This window comes from Dasypus novemcinctus, chromosome 2, assembly GCF_030445035.2.
Source record: "Dasypus novemcinctus isolate mDasNov1 chromosome 2, mDasNov1.1.hap2, whole genome shotgun sequence".
NCBI classification, from domain to species: Eukaryota; Metazoa; Chordata; class Mammalia; order Cingulata; family Dasypodidae; genus Dasypus; species Dasypus novemcinctus.
Genome location: NC_080674.1, coordinates 157567691 through 157584823, shown reverse-complemented (window position 1 = coordinate 157584823; position 17133 = coordinate 157567691).

Genomic DNA, 17133 nt, shown 5'->3' with positions numbered 1-17133 from the left:
CTCTCGAGGGATACAGTTCCCTCTATTGGATGGCATTAGTCCTCCCCAGGATGTGGGTCCACCCCCACTCTCACTACTTGGGTTTCTACCCCATGGTGTCACCCACTCTGGCAGAATGAGCATTTAGACATTCCCCAGGAGCCCGTCCTGCATCAGACCCTCCCCTCCGAGCATTCTAAACAGATAACCCTCTTTATTATATTTTGATATGATTTTCTCGGCATTTTACTCTCCACCAACACCTGACCCTCTCCTGGTTCGTATGCTACCCCTCCCTCCCCCCACTTTTGGGCAACGTTACCCACCCGTCCCTCCCCAGCCACCCTCAAACCCGCAAAGCCCCAAGCAAAGGCAACCCCTTGCCCCCCTTTTATCTCTTCTTTGTGTTCATACTTACCACCATCTCGTCTTAAATTCCACCCCTGCAGACATCGGCTCATATCCTTCCTCCACCCTCCGATTTCCTGCAAGCCTATCGTTCAGTCTCTTGCTATCTAGGGCAGCTTGTTTATTTCATATCATTGAGGTCATGTAGTATTTGTCCTTCAATGTCTGGGTTGCTTCACTCAACATAAGGTTCTCAAGATTCATCCATGTTATCACATGTGTTTGTAGTGTGTTTGTTCTTACAGCCGAGTAGTATTCCATTGTGTGTATATACCACATTTTATTGATCCACTCGTCTGTTGATGGGCATTTGGGTTGATTCCAACTTTTGGCAATAGTGAACAATGCTGCTATGAACATTGGTGTACATATATTGGTTTGTGTTCTTGTTTTCAGTTCTGCTGGGTATATTCCCAGCAGTGGTATTGCTGGGTCATATGGCAAATCTATGGCTAGTTTTTTGAGAAACCGCCATACTGTTCTCCAGAATGGTTGGATCCTTCTGCATTCCCACCAGCAGTGGATGAGTGTTCCCTTCCTTCACATCCTCTCCAGCACTTGTATTCTTCTGTTTTTTTCATAGCTGCCAATCTTATGGGTGTAAGATGGTATCTCATTGTGGTTTTGATTTGCATTTCCCTGATAGCTAGAGATTTGGAACATTTTTTCATGTGCTTTTTTGCCATTTGTATTTCTTCTTCGGAGAAGTGTCTGTTTAAGTCTTTTTCCCATTTTTTAAATGGATTGTTTATCTTTTTATTTTCAAGATGTAGGAGTTCTTTATATATGCAAGTTATAAGTTTCTTATCAGATATGTGATTGCCAAATATTTTCTCCCACTGTGTGGGCTCCCTTTTTACTTTCTTGACAAACTCCTTTGAGGTGCAGAAGGCTTTAATTTTGAGGAAGTCCCATTTATCTATTAGTTCTTTTGCTGCTCGTGCTTTTGGTGAGATATTCATAAATCCATTACCTATTACAAGGTCCTGTAGATGTTTCCCTACACTGCTTTCTAAGGTTTTTATGGTCTTGGCTCTTATATTTAGGTCTTTGATCCATCTTGAGTTGATCTTTGTATAAGGTGTGAGATGGTAATCCTCTTTCATTCTTCTACATATGGCTATCCAGTTCTCCAGACACCATTTGTTGAATAGGCCACTCTCTCCCAGTTGAGAGGGTTTGGTGGCTTTATCGAATATTATGTGGTTGTATATGTGAGGTTCTATATCAGAGCTTTCAATTCGATTCCATTGGTCTATATGTCTCTCCTTATGCCAATACCATGCTGTTTTCACCACTGTAGCTTTATAGTATGTTTTGAAGTCAGGTAGTGTGATTCCTCCAATTTCGTTTTTCTTTTTCAGTATGTCTTTGGCTATTCGGGGTCTCTTTCCTTTCCAAATAAATTTCATAGTTAGTTTTTCTAGTTCCTTAAAGAAGGCTGCATTGATTTTTATTGGGATTGCATTGAATGTGTAGATCAATTTTGGTAGGATAGACATCTTAATAATGTTCAGTCTTCCTATCCATGAACAAGGAATAGTCTTCCATTTATTTAGGTCTTCTTTGATTTCCTTGAACAATCTTGTATAGTTCTCAGTGTATAAGTTCTTTACCTCTTTAGTTAAATTTATTCCTAAGTATTTGATTTTTTTATTTACTATTGTGAATGGTATTTGTTTCTTGATTTCCTCCTGATCTTGCTCATTATTGGTGTACAGAAATGCTACTGATTTTTGCGCATTGATCTTATAACCTGCGACTTTACTAAACTCATTTATGAGTTCTAGAATCTTCGTTGTAGATCTCTCAGGGTTTTCTATGTATAGGATCATGTCATCTGCAAATAATGAAATTTTGACTTCTTCCTTTCCAATTTGAATGCCTTTTATTTCTGGTTCTTGCCTCAGTGCTCGAGCAAGTACTTCTAAGACAATGTTAAATAGGAGCGGCGACAGTGGGCATCCTTGTCTTGTTCCTGAGTTTAGAGGGAAGGAGTCTAGGATTTCTCCATTGTAAACAATATTGGCTTTAGGTTTTTCATATATACTCTTTATCATGTTCAAAAAATTTCCTTGTATTCCAATCATTTGGAGTGTTTTTATCAAGAAAGGGTGCTGTATTTTGTCAAATGCTTTTTCTGCATCAATAGATATAATCATGTGATTTTTTTCCTTCAATCTGTTTATATGGAGTATTACATTGATTGATTTTCTTATGTTGAACCATCCTTGCATACCTGGGATGAATCCCACTTGGTCGTGGTGTATAATTCGTTTAATGTGTTGTTGAATACGATTAGCAAGTATTTTGTTAAGTATTTTTGCGTCTAGGTTCATTAGAGAAATTGGTCTGTAATTTTCCTTTCTTGTGATGTCTTTGTTTGGCTTTGGTACTAGGGTAATGTTGGCATCATAGAAGGAGTTGGGTAATGTTCTTTCTGTTTCGATGGTTTGGAATATTTTCAGCAGGATTGGTGTCAGTTCTTTCCGGAATGTTTTATAGAATTCACCTGTGAAGCCATCTGGCCCTGGGCTCTTCTTAGTTGGGAGATTTTTAATAACTGATTCTATCTCTCTGCTTGTGATTGGTTTGTTAAGATCATCAATTTCTTCTTTTGTCAATATGGGCTGTTTATGTGTTTCTAGGAATTTGTCCATTTCCTCTAGATTGTCATTTTTGTTGGAATATAGTTTTTCAAAATATCCTCTTATGATAGTCTTTATTTCTGTGGGGTCAGTGGTGATATCGCCTTTCTCATTTCTTATTTTGTGTATTTGCATCTTCTCTCTTTTTTTCTTTGTTAGTGTTGCTAAAGGTTTGTCAATTTTGTTAATCTTCTCAAAAAACCAGCTCTTGGTCTTGTTTATCTGTTCAAGTGCTTTCTTATTTTCTATTTCATTTAGTTCTGCTCTTATCTTTGTTATTTCCTTCCTTCTTCTTCCTGTTGGGTTACTTTGTTGTTGTTTTTCTAATTCCTTCAAATGTGCAGTTAGTTCTTCAATTTTTGCTCTTTCTTCTTTTTTGATATATGAATTTATGGCTATAAACTTCCCTCTCAGTACTGCTTTTGCTGCATCCCATAAATTTTGGTATGTTGTGTTATCATTATCATTTGTTTCAAGGTAGTCATTGATTTCTTTTGAGATTTCCTCTTTGACCCACTGTTTTTCTAAGAGTGTGTTGTTTAATTTCCAAATCGTGGTGTGAAATCTGGGCTTCTTTCCCTTGCAAATCTCCAGCTTGACTCCACTGTGGTCAGAGATAATGTTTTGTATGATTTCAATCTTTCTGAATTCGTTCAGCCTTTCTTTGTGGCCTAGCATATGATCTATCTTGGAGAATGATCCATGTGCGCTTGAGAAAAATGTATATCCTGCTGTGTTTGGGTGTAGCGATCTATATATGTCTATTAGATCGAGCTCCTCTATTATACTATTCAGATGTTTTGTTTCTTTGGTGATTCTCTTTTGAGATGTTCTGTCCAGAGTTGATAGTGGTGTATTAAAATCCCCCACTATAATTGTAGATGTATCTATTCTTTCACTTAGTTTTTCCAGCGTTTGCCTGACGTATTTAGAAGCACCCTTGTTAGGGGCATAGATATTTATGATTGTTCGATCTTCTTGACAGATTTTCCCTTTAACTAAAATGTAGTATCCTTCTTTGTCTCTCACAATTGTTTCACATTTAAAGTCTATTTTGTCTGATATTAATATAGCTACTCCTGCCTTTTTTTGGTTATTGTTAGCTTGTATGATTGTTTTCCAGCCTTTCACTTTCAATCTCCATGCGTCTCTGGGTCTAAGATGTGTCTCTTGTAGGCAGCATATGGATGGGTCATATTTCCTTATCCAGTGTCCCAGTCTGAATCTTTTGATAGGTGAGTTTAATCCATTGACATTCAGTGTTATTACTATCAAGGATTTATTTGTGTTAGCCATATTTTGATTGGATTTGTGTTTGTCATATTTTGTTTGTATATTTTTTTTTTGTCTTTTTTGTTGTTGTTGTTGGTCTTATACTCTCCTCCAACTTTGCCTTTCCTGTTTTTTCCTTTCTTCCTGCAGAACTCCCTTTAGAATTTCTTGAAGGGGAGGTTTCTTGTTGGTATACTCTTTCAGTTTCTGTTTGTCTGCGAATGTTTTGAACTCTCCATCATGTTTGAATGCTAGTTTAGCTGGATAGAGTATTCTTGGTTGGAAATTTTTTTCCTTTAGTACCTTGACTATATCATACCACTGTCTTCTTGCCTCCATGGTTTCAGAAGAGAAATCAGCACTTAATCTAATTGAGCTTCCCTTGTATGTGATGGTTTTCTTTTCTCTTGCTGCTTTTAGGATTTTCTCTTTGTCTTGAGCATTGGATAATTTGACAAGTATATGTCTTGGGGTGGGCCTGTTGGGATTTATGACTTGTGGAGTGCGCTGTGCTTCTTGGATATGTACATCTGTCTCTTTCAGTAGATTTGGGAAGTTTTCAGCCATTATTTCCTGCAACACTCTTTCTGACCCCTTTCCCTTCTCTTCACCTTCTGGAATGCCTATAATACGTATGTTTGAGCGTTTTGCATTGTCATTCAGGTCCCTAAATCCTAATTGGATTTTTTCTATCTTCTTATTGACCCCTTCTACTATCTGTTTGATTTCTGATGTACTGTCTTCCACATCACTAATTCTCTGCTCTGTCTCTTCTAGTCTGCTGATATTTGCTGCAAGTGTATTTTTGATTTCTTGAACTGTGGTGTTCATTCCCATCATATCTGTTATGTTTTTGCGTATGTCTGCAATTTCCCCTCCAAGTGATGTCTTCATGTAGTTAACCTCTTTCATTACTGCATCAAATTTGTCGGTGATAAATGTTCTGAGATCTTTCATTGCTTGTGCCAAGTTTTGCTCCCCTTCGTGATTATTGGTTTGTTGATTGGATTCAGCCATGTTTTCCTGATTATTGGTTTGGTTCGTAGATTTTTGTTGCTTTCTGGTCATCTCTTTATTTTGACGAATTTAATCAGTTCCTTAGCTTCTTTGTCTGCTCTTGGAGGTTAATTAGTTGTTATTTTTGCACAGGTGTTATATCTTCTCTTTGTCACTTTTTTCTTCTTATTCTAGTTACTTGTTGTTGGTTAAGTTCACTTTAGAGGAAAATATTAGTGTTGGGGAAAGGCAATTGTGTAAGCAAGGGAAAAGTATAAAGTTGTATTGGTGATGTATGTTAATAAAGCAAGAATATGAGATCTGGAAGGATGGAGGTTAGATTCATGTAGATTGTATAGAGTTAAAGCTGTAGGTAGAGTACCTTTTATGAAGTTGATGACTGAATTTGGGAGGAATATGGTATGAACTACACAGCTATTGTTTTCATGAGAGAGGGAAAAAGAAAAGAAAGGTAATAGTTTCAAGAGTGGATAATAGACAGAAAACAGAACAAAGGTATTAGAAATTAAGAGTTAGACACTTTGTGGATCAAAGAACGGGAGGTGGGGGGTGGAATATAGGAGAGACAGTAGATGATAGTGGATATCAAGATGCAGGGGAAGGGGGATAGTGTAGGTAGCCTAAATCAGTTCACACAGAAATGAGGCAGTGGAGGATGGGAAAACCCAGCAAATGTGAGGTGTTCCCTGTAGCACCTATTGTATACTTGAATTAAAGTAAAAATAAGTGGAAGATGAGGGACAAGAGGGAAAGAGAAAACCGAAAAAAAAAAAAAAAACTAATTATAATAAAGAAAAAAGAAAGGCAAGAAGAAAGGAAGAAAGAAAAAGAGGATGGGCAAACGGTGGGGAACGGATAGGGAGAAGAGAGATACAGGTACACACGTGTCACAATTGCAACACTATCTAAAACAACAACTTCCCCCCGCTTTGCCCTAAAACCCCCCCCGTCTGTCTGCCCAAATGGGTCTGCAAGCACCTCCCTTCCCACAAACCCCCAATAGGCCGCCCAGGGCCCACGAACTCCCCGGTACTGCAGATGCTCAAAAAAAAAAAAAAAAAAAAAAAAAAAATTAAGTAAAATTAAAAAAAAAAAAAAAAAACAAAAAACAAACAAACAAACAAACAAACAAACAAAAAAACAAAACCAGAAACCCCTCCGCAGGCCCGGCTCCGCCCGCCGCGGAGGCTTGGACCGGCTCTGCCCGGCTCCTCACGCCGCCTTGGCCTGGCCTGGCTCCGCCCAGCTCCGCTCGCTACAGCGGCCCAGCTGGCTCCGGCGTCCACCTCCCGCCACCGCGGCCTGGACCGGCCCTGCCCGGCTCCAAGCGCTACCGCGGCCCGCAGCCGGGGCCTGCACCGGCCCCGCCCGGCTCCAAGCGCTTCCGCGGCCCGCAGCCGGGGCCTGCACCGGCCCCGCCCGGCTCCAAGCGCTACCGCGGCCCGCAGCCGGGGCCTGCACCGGCCCCGCCCGGCTCCAAGCGCTACCGCGGCCCGCAGCCGGGGCCTGCACCGGCCCCGCCCGGCTCCAAGCGCTACCGCGGCCCGCAGCCGGGGCCTGCAGCGGCCCCGCCCGGCTCCAAGCGCTACCGCGGCCCGCAGCCGGGGCCTGCACCGGCCCCGCCCGGCTCCAAGCGCTACCGCGGCCCGCAGCCGGGGCCTGCAGCGGCCCCGCCCGGCTCCAAGCGCTACCGCGGCCCGCAGCCGGGGCCTGCACCGGCCCCGCCCGGCTCCAAGCGCTACCGCGGCCCGCTGCCGGGGCCTGCAGCGGCCCCGCCCGGCTCCAAGCGCTACCGCGGCCCGCAGCCGGGGCCTGCAGCGGCCCCGCCCGGCTCCAAGCGCTACCGCGGCCCGCAGCCGGGGCCTGCACCGGCCCCGCCCGGCTCCAAGCGCTACCGCGGCCCGCAGCCGGGGCCTGCACCGGCCCCGCCCGGCTCCAAACGCTACCGCGGCCGGCTCGGCCTGGCTCGGCCCCGCCCGGCCCCGCTCCGGCGTCCGCCGCTGCGGCCCGGCCTGGCTCGGCCCCACCGAGCGGGGCTAGATGCCTCGTCTCCGCCTACCCAAGAAGGGAATCCTCTACAGGTAGCTGGGATCTCCGTGTATATTTCACAGATGAATCCTCTCTGTTACCTTCCCTCCAAATCGATGTCCAGACACCTCCGGACCAGCAAAAATCCCGAAACAATCCGGTCCCAAAGAGTCTCCAACGCCGCCCAGCCGATTCCCTGCAGAAGACTCTAACAGGGATGTTCACTCAGCCGCCATCTTGCCCATCTCCCCTGTTGAACCATTCTTACCTACCAGGGATGAAACCCCCTTAGTCATGATGTATAATTCCTTTGATGTGTTGTTGAATACAATTAGCAAGTACTTTGTTGAGGATTTTTAGCATCCAGGTTCATTAGAGAGATTGGTCTACAGTTCTCTTCTCTTGTGGCATATTTGTTTCACTTTGGTATTAGGGTGATTTTGGCATCAAAGAATGAGTTAGGCAATGTTCCCTCCACTTCTATTTTTTGGAAGAGTTTAAAGCAGGAGTGGTGTTAGCTCCTTCTGGAAAGTTTGGTAGAATTCACCTGTGAAGCCTTCTGGTCCTGGGCTCTTCATAGTTGAGAGGTTTTTGATGACTAATTCTATCTCTTTACTTGCGGTTGGTCTTTTGAGTTCATCAATTTCATCTTTCACCAATGTAGGCTGCTTGTGTGTTTCTAGGAATTTGTCCATTTCCTCTAAATTATCTGTCTTGTTAGCATACAATTTTTCAAAGTATTCTCTTATGATACTACGTATTTCTATGGGGTCAGTGGTTATATCCCCTTCCTTGTTTCTTATTTTATGTATTTGCATCTTCTCTTTTTTTTCTTTGTAAAAGCATCTATTCCTCAACTTACTTTTCCAGTTTTGCATCATTTATTTTAAGCACCCTGATTGGGTGCATAAATGTTTATGATTGTTCTTTCTTCTAGAGGGATGACCCATTTTATTAATATATAGCACCCATATTTGTCTCTTACAATAGTTTTTCACTTAAAATCTATTTTGTCTGGTATTAGTATAGCTACTCCTTCCTCTTTTTGGTTATTGTATGCTTGTAAAATTATTTTCCAACCATTCACTTTCAGCTTCCTTGCATCCCTGGGTCTAAGGTGGGTTTCTTGTAGACAGCATATAGATGGGTCATTTTTCTTTATCCATTCTGCCAATCTGTGTCTCTTGACTGGTGAGTTTAATCCATTAACATTCAATGTTATTACTGTCAAGGAATTCCTTACATTAACCATATTTTCTTTGGGTTCATGTATGCCACGTTGTTTCTATTTTTCTTTTTGTCTTTTTAGTTGTTCTTACACTCTCCTTCAACTTTCTCTCTCTCCGGTTTTTTTTGTTTTGTTTTTTTTTTCCTTTTGACCTGCAAAACTCCCTTTAGTATTTATTTCAGTGCAGGTTTCTTACTGACATAATCTCTTAATTTCTTTTTATCTGTGAATATTTTGAACTCTCCCTCATTTTTGAATGGCAGCTTTGCTGGATAGTGAATTCTTGCCTGGAAGTTTTTTCTTTCAGCACCTTACCTATGTTATACCACTGTCTTCTTGACTCCAAATTTCAGATGAGAAATCAGCACTTCATCATATTGAGCTTCCCTTTTATGTGATTACTCTCTTTTCTCTTGCTTCTTTCAGTATTATCTTTTTGTCTTGCACATTGGACAATTTGACAAGTATATGTCTTGGCTTAGAACTGTTAGGATTTATACTGTTTGTGATATGCTGCTTTTCCTGGACCTGTATGGCCATCTCTTTCAATAGAGTTGGGAGGTTTTCAGTTACTATTTCCTCCAACATTCCTTCTTTCCCCTTTCCCTTCTCTTCTCCCTCTGCTATGCCTATAATGCATATTCTTGTGCATTTCATGTTGTCATTCAAATCCCAAGTCCCTGATGGATTTCTTCTACCTTTTTATCTATCTGTTCTACCATCTGTTTGATTTCAGATGTTCTGTCTTCCACATTGCTAATTCTTTCCTCTGCCTGTTCAAATTTGCTGTTGTGTACTTCCAGTGTATTTTTGATTTCTTGGATTGTGCCATTCATCACCATCATATCTGTTATCTTTTTATGTATGTTTACAATTTCTTCAGTATGTTCTCCCATGTCTTCTTAATATCCTCAATCTCTTCCTTCACTTCATTATGTTGATTCATTATATTTGTTTGGATATCTCTAATTAGTTTTCCATATTCTGCATCTCCTCATTTTTAGTTTGTTCACAGGACTAGGCCATGTCTTCCTGTGTCTTAGAATGACTTGTAATTTTTTTTTTTTTTGGTGTCTGGGCATCTGTTTATCTTGATAGGCTTGCTTGGTTGGTTAACTTCTCTTTCTACTCTAGGGTTTTATATTGTTGTTTTTGTGTGTTTGTTAAGGTTTTACTTTGACACTTTGTTCCTGCTTCTCTTATTCCATCTATTTGCTGTTGTCTATGTTCCTTTAAGAAAAAAAGTTAGGACCAGAGAGAAGGAAAGAGATAAGAAGATAGGAAGAATAATAGTAATAGTAAAAGGTGAAAGGGGAACCATACAAAGCCTAGGAAAATGAATAATTAAAATGAATAAGAAGTACAGAGAATAAGAATAAAAATGTGGAATAGAAACAATGATATGAGAACAGAATAGAGAAAATATATAGAATGAATGAAAAGGCTGGAATCATGAGAAGAGAGGAAAAGAAAAAAGAAAAGAGAATAATGATAGAAGTAAAAAAGAAAACAGAAAAAATGAAAGAGAAAAATAAAAACAAGAGAATTGAAGAACAAACAAAAAGTGGTGGAATAAAAGAACAACAACAGAAAACAGAAGCTTGAAGATGAAGGAGAGAAAATAAATAGTGTAGATTTAAAAAATTGGGGGAAGCGGACTTGGCCCAACGGATAGGCTGTCTGTCTATCCCGGTTCAAACCCCAGGCCTCCTTGACCGGTGTGGAGCTGGGCAGTGCTGATGCACGCAAGGAGTGCTATGCCACGTAGGGGTGCCCCCCATGTAGGGGAGCCCCACGTACAAAGAGTGCGCCCCGTAAGGAGAGCTTCCCAGGGCAAAAGAAAGTTCAGCCTGCCCAAGAATGGCTCCGCCCACAGGGAGAGCTGACACAGCAAGATGATGCAACAAAAAGAAACAGATTCCCATGCCACTGACAACAGAAGTGAACAAAGAAGAACACACAGCAAATGGACACAGAGAAGAGACAACTGGGGGAGAAGGGGAGGCAAATACATAAAAATAAATCTTTAAAAAAATTGGTAAACAAAAAAAGAAACAACAAAACAGGGAAATACAGAAAGGTGAAATACAACAAATGAGAAGGAAGACAGCAACAACTAATTTTAAATAGGAGGAAGAAAAAAAAAGGACAAAAAATAAACACAGAAAATCAGCCTTTCCTCTAGGTCCTCTAAGGATTTTTTCAGGCTGCCAGTGTTCATCTATCAATCACCCTGTAGCCTGCCCTCTGCTGGTTTTTAACCAGGTTTTAGTGAGCAAAATAAGTAAATTTTAATAAAGGAACCTTTTTTACTTCATTAGGAGTAAGGAGTCAGCAGCTTCACCTAGGCTATTTGCCCGGAAGGTGGTGTATATGTGCTACTTCCAGCCACAGGGGCAAGCAGCTCATGGTTTTCTTTGTTTTTTTTTTTTGTTTATTTTTCCACTACCCTTTTAGCTAACTCAGAGGCCTTCTCTTCTATATATATCCAAAGCTGCTGGCAGGGAGGAAGATGCCTGCTCTCCTTTCAGATGAAATTCACCAGGAGTTTTACTCTCACTTAACACCTCAGGGTTGGGGGAGGGGAGCCCTTCCTGGTGGCCAGGAGGTTTAATAACACATGGTGTGTTGTTTCAGCTTCTTTGTCTCTCTCTCCCTCACTCTCCTGGTTGTTGTGAAGCAGTGTCCTGATATGCTGTACCCCAAAGCAGGTCCCCAAGGCAGCCTTTGTCTCTTTCTCTGTTGTTTTAGTGAGAGTTGAGCGTTATCTGCCTAATCTGATGGCCATGTTCCCATAATCCCCCCATATAAACTTTAGAATCAGTTTGCCACTTCCACAAAATAATTGTTGAAATTTTGATTGGATTGTGTTGAATATATATGTCAAGTTCGGGAGAAGTAATATCTTAATTATATTGAGTCATCCTATACATGAGCATGAAATATTTAGACATTTAATTACATCTTCTTTGCTTTTTTTCATAAGACTTTCATAATTTTCCTGATCTAGATATTGCCTGTATTTTGTTAGATTTGCACATGAGCATTTCTATTTTTATGCTAACATAAATGGTGCTGTGCATTTAATTTCAAATCCAAATGGTCATTGCTGATATATAGGAAAGCAATTGATATTTGCATGTTAACCTTTTACCCTGAAACCTTGCTGTATTGCTTATTAGTTCCAGGAGTATTTGTTGATTCATTGGGATTTTCTACACAGAAAATTATGTCATAGCCTGACAAAACAATTTTATTTCTTCCTTCCCAATCAGTATACATTTTATTTCTTTTTCTTGTTTTATTGAATTAATTAATGCTTTCAGTATGATGCTGAAATGGAGTTGTGAGAGGGAACACATTGTTTTGTCCCCAGTGTTAAGAGGATAGCGTGTAGTTTTTCACCAATATGTATGATGGTGGCTGTAGGTTATTTTGTGGGTGTTCTGTGTCAAACTGAGGAAGTTTTCCTGTATTCCTAGTTTGCTAACATCGTGAGTGGATGTTGGAGTTTGTCAAATGTTTTTCTGCATCTACTGATATGATCATATGATTTTTCTTCTTTTGTATGTTGTTATGAATGATTACATTAATTGATTTTCAAGTGTTGCACCAACTTTGTATGCCTGAAATAAATCTCCATTGGCTATGTTATATAATTCTTTTTATACATTGTTTGATTTGATTTGCTAATATTTTGTGGAGAAATTTACATTTATGTTCATGAATGATATTTGTGTGTAGTTTCTCTTTCTTGTAATGTCTTTGTCTGGTTTCGGTATCAGGGTAATATTGGTCTCTTAAAATTAGTTAGGAAGTGTTCCTTCTGCTTCTATATCATATAAGAGATCTAAAAATTGGTACTATTTCTTCTTTAAGTATTTGATAGGATTCACCAATAAAATCATATGGGCCTGATACCTTCTCTTTTGGAAGGTTATTAATTGTTGATTATATTTTAAAAATTGATTTAGGCCTATTCAAATTATCTATTTCTCCCTATATAAGTTGTAGTAAACTGTATATTTTAAGAATTTGTCAATTTCATATAAATTATCAAATTCATAGGCATAGAGCTTTTTATAGTATTCCTTTATTATCTTTTTAATGTTCCTGGGATATGTAATGATGGCCCTCTTTCATTCTATGTTAATAATTCTGTCTTACCTCTTTTGGTTATCCTGGCTAGAGATTTATTTGTTTTATTGATCTTTTCAAAGAATCAGCTTTCTGTTTTATTGATTTTCTCCATTTTTTCCTGTCATCAATTTCATTGTTTGATTCATGCTTTAATTTTTATTTATTTTCTTCTGCTTATCTGGATTTAATTTGCTCTTCCTGCTCTAGTTTTCTAAAGTGAGAACTTAGATGAATGATTTCAGATCTTATTTCTGATATGTTCCTTTAAGCACTACTTTTGCTTCATCTAAAAAAAGTTGTATTTTCCTATTTATTTCAAAATATGTTTTCATTTCTCTTACCAGTTCTTTTACCTTTGTGTTATTTAAAAATGTGTTGTTTATTCTCAAAATGTTTTGGGACTTTCTGCCTCTCTGTTCTTGATTTCCAGTTTAATTTCATTGGTTTTGATAGCATGCTTTATATGATGCCTTTTCTTTTAAATTACTTGAGGTATGGTTTATGGTCCAGAATGTTGATCTAACTTAGTGAGTATTCCCTGCGAACTTTAGAAGAACATATATTCCACTCTTGTTGGATGAACTATTTTATAAATGTCAGTTAAATCCATTATTTTATATTACTTTTCTATTTAACTATATCCTTACTAAAATTTTTTGTGTGTGCTGGGATCTGTCACGTATTGACAGGGGTTTTGAAATCTGCAACTACAATAGTGAATTTGGCTATTTCTGCCTGCAATTCTATCATTTTTTTGCCTCATGCATTTTGCTACTCTTTTGTTAGGTGGATATACATTAATGATTATGTGTTCTTGGAGAATTGACTCCTTTATCATTAAGTAATACCCATCAATTTCTGATAATTTTCCTTGCTCAGAAATCTGCTTAATCTGAAACTAATAAAACTAAGGCAGCAGCTTTATTTTGCTTAGTGATAGTATGGTGTTTATTATTTCATTATCTTTATGTTTAAAATTTGTTCTTTACAGACATCAAATAGGTAAGTCTCTGCCAGTTTCTGTCTTTTTCCATGTGAGTAGATATTGAAACTCATTTTGGTATAAGTGGGTTAGTATTTACCATCTTTTTAATAGTTTTCTATTCCTTGTATTTTATCTATGTTTCTTTTATGTTGGTCCTCATTTTTGCCTACTGTCATTTTAATTGAGTCTCTTATGTGGTGCCATTTTCTCTCCTGTTTTAGCATATCAATAATATACATATATATAAATATAAATATGTGGTTGCCCTAATTTGCAATATTTATTTACAATTAATCTAAGTCCACTTTCAAATAAGTTTATCACCTGATGGGTAGTGCAATACTTTATAACAGACTATTCCTAAATATTCCCCCCTGTCTCTTATTACATTGTTGACATTCATATCATATTGACAACTTATAATCACTCAATATGTTATTGTATAATTATCTGTTAAATAACTTAAGAATAAAAACTAAATTATTTTAGCTTCATTTATACCATCTCTAATGCTCTTCCTTTATTTATGTAGATCCAAATTTCTGACCTATATCAATTTCTATCTCTCTAAAGAACTTCTTGTAAAATTTCTTTTAAGACATATCTCCTGATGACATATTCCCTCAACATTTGTTTGGGTAAGAAAGTCTTTATTTCTCCTTTACTATTTTGTTTGTTTTTGTTTTTTGTTTCTTTCTTACAATATGAGTTTACAGGGTAAGGGACTGTGTATCTTTTTTTTTAATTAGAGAAGTTTTGGGTTTACAAGAGACAATTTCACTGAACACTGAATTACAGGTTCATGTTGTTGTTGTTTTTTTTATGTCTTTCAATGATTTAAATATTTCTCTCCAGTCTCTTCTTGCTTTTACAGTTTCTGAAGAGAAAAGAAATAATGTGTCTTTATTCCTCTGTAGATAAGGTGTTTCATCCCTCCTCCATCTCGTTACAAGTTTTTCTCTTTGTCTTTGTTTTCTGAAGTTTGTATATGACTTGCCTCACTGTAGATTTTTTGGTATATATTCTGCTTGATATTTTCTAAGTTTCTTGTATCTGTGGTGTGGTATCTGTCATCAATTTTGGAAAATCTCAGCAGCTATGTAGTATTTCAAATATTTCTCTGTACCTTTCTTTCTTCTCCTTCTGGTATTCTCTTTTATATATTGCCCCACAGTCCTTAGGTAGTCTGCTACTTTTTCTCCATTCTTTACTCTTTTCATTTTTAGAAGGTTTATTGACATATCTTCAAGCTCACTGATTCTTTCCTCAGTGGTACCCATTATAGTGATGAAGCTATAAAAGGCATTTCTCACTTCACTTACTGAGATTTTGATTTCTCATAATCCCTTTTGGTTCTTCTTCAGAATTTCCATTTACATATTTACCTTCCCCATTTGTTCTTGCATCTTATCTACTATTTCCATTAGAGGTCTTAGCATATTAATCTTATTTTTAAAACCAAATATGATAATTACATATCTCTGCCATAGATCAGTCTAATTCTGTTGGTTGCTTCATTTTTTCATACTGTATGTTTACTTGCCTTTTAATAACCTTTATAACTTTTTGTAGAAAATTGGACAAGAAGTATTGGGTGACAGAAACTTAGTTAACAGGGCTTTAGTGTGGGACTTTTAATTTTATTGTGCTAGGAGTCAAGCTCTACTTTATGATTGATGTAACTGTAGGTATTAAGGCTTCAGTTTTTTACAGAGTCTTTATTTTTCTCCCTTCTCATCTATGGGCTTTTTTAGAAACTCCCTTTTAAAAGGTGTCCTGCAACCTTCTCAGCTGGAGTTCACTGTTGTGGATTTAGTGGCAAGGTATTTTGGAGAGGGAGTGTTCTATATCATTAAGTTAGAGTTTTAATAATTATCAATAACTCAACCAAATGTACACTGGAAATGGAAATTGCCATCTTTAAGACAACCATCAAGCAGAAAAAAGGAAGATACAAGGACAAGTAAAGATTCTGTAAAGATTTTCTACCATTTTTTAGGTCACTTTTTTCTTGATTTAGTGTTCACCTTGTGACTATTAAATCTTCAGATTTTTCAGATTTTTGACAATTGTAACTTCTATTTGTGTGTGTGGGGGGGTGTTGTATTTGTGGAGGTTCAGCCTTCTGGAGCTACCTCCATTCTTGTTTATTTTTTCTGCTTCCTTTCTGTGGAGGTTCAGGCTCCTGGAGCTACCTTTTCTGCTTCCTTTAGGTTTCATTTGCTCATTATTTAGGTGTATATTTTGGACCTTTATTCTATTCCCATTTAAAGTTTTAGTGCTATAAAATACTATCTAAAAACAACTTTAGCTTTATCCCACTAATTTGGATATTTTGTGGTTTTATTTTGCATTCAGTTAAAAATATTTTCTAATTTCCCTTTTAATTTCATCTTTGGCTTATCATTTTATAATTGTTAGTTTTTAAATATTTGGGGGCTTTCAATGCATCTTTCTATTACCGAGGTCTTATTTAGTTTCATTGGTAAGTGAACATATTTTGTCTGATAGTCATTTTTTAAAGTAAAGCTTCCCATAAACCAAATCAATATTTTAAAATGTACAAAACAAACAAATTTGATCTTCTCTGGTTAAGTTCGTGTCAAGGAAACTGCAGTCTCCCATCTGCCAACCACAGAGAAACTCAGGTGGTCTCTATAATTTCTCCACAGCATAGTAATGGAAAAGCAAGACTACAAACATCTACATTCCATTTTATCTTGGGAACTCTAGAAATTTTGCAGCATCTGTACCTTAAAGGTGCTAGGAAAGGTAGATGGTGTGTCCAAACTCAGGGAACCACATAGGGCAGTACAGTAGTAGATTCAGCAAAACAGTTCAATCTTTGGGAAGTTAAAGAGTCAGTATGCTTGACATTTAAAGTGTGGTCTGGTGATTATGCTTGCTGGGGATGTATATAAATTATCAGAAGTCTGAAAATAAACCCTGCTCCAGATGAAGGTAGGGTTAGAAATAAGCAAGCCATGCTTGTGATACAGAGAAGTAAAAAAGAGATGGTGGAAGTATTTATCTGAATTATTGAAGTTCTAAAGTGTCTTCAGATGAAAACTAAAAATGAGACTCTCAGTAGTTTCTTATGTTTATATGCAATCAGATATTGAGTCATATATACACTTTTTCTTATTTTAAAAAAGCAAGGTAGTCAGCCAGTCACCATGGAAACTCATGTTGGGCAGCCTCTCTGCTCCTTAATCTCATAGAAAAGGTTATGCTAACAAAATTATCTTTATCATAATGGGGAGTTTAAATATGCTAAGTCCAATTCCTTATTATTATAAAATGGATTTAATTATACTTAACTCATATATGTGAAGACTAGAAGAAATAAGTGTGTAACCAATCCAATGTCCACAGAGGAAATGTGAAATGGGTGTGGGAACGGTAGCCATGGGGGCTGCTGGGTGTGG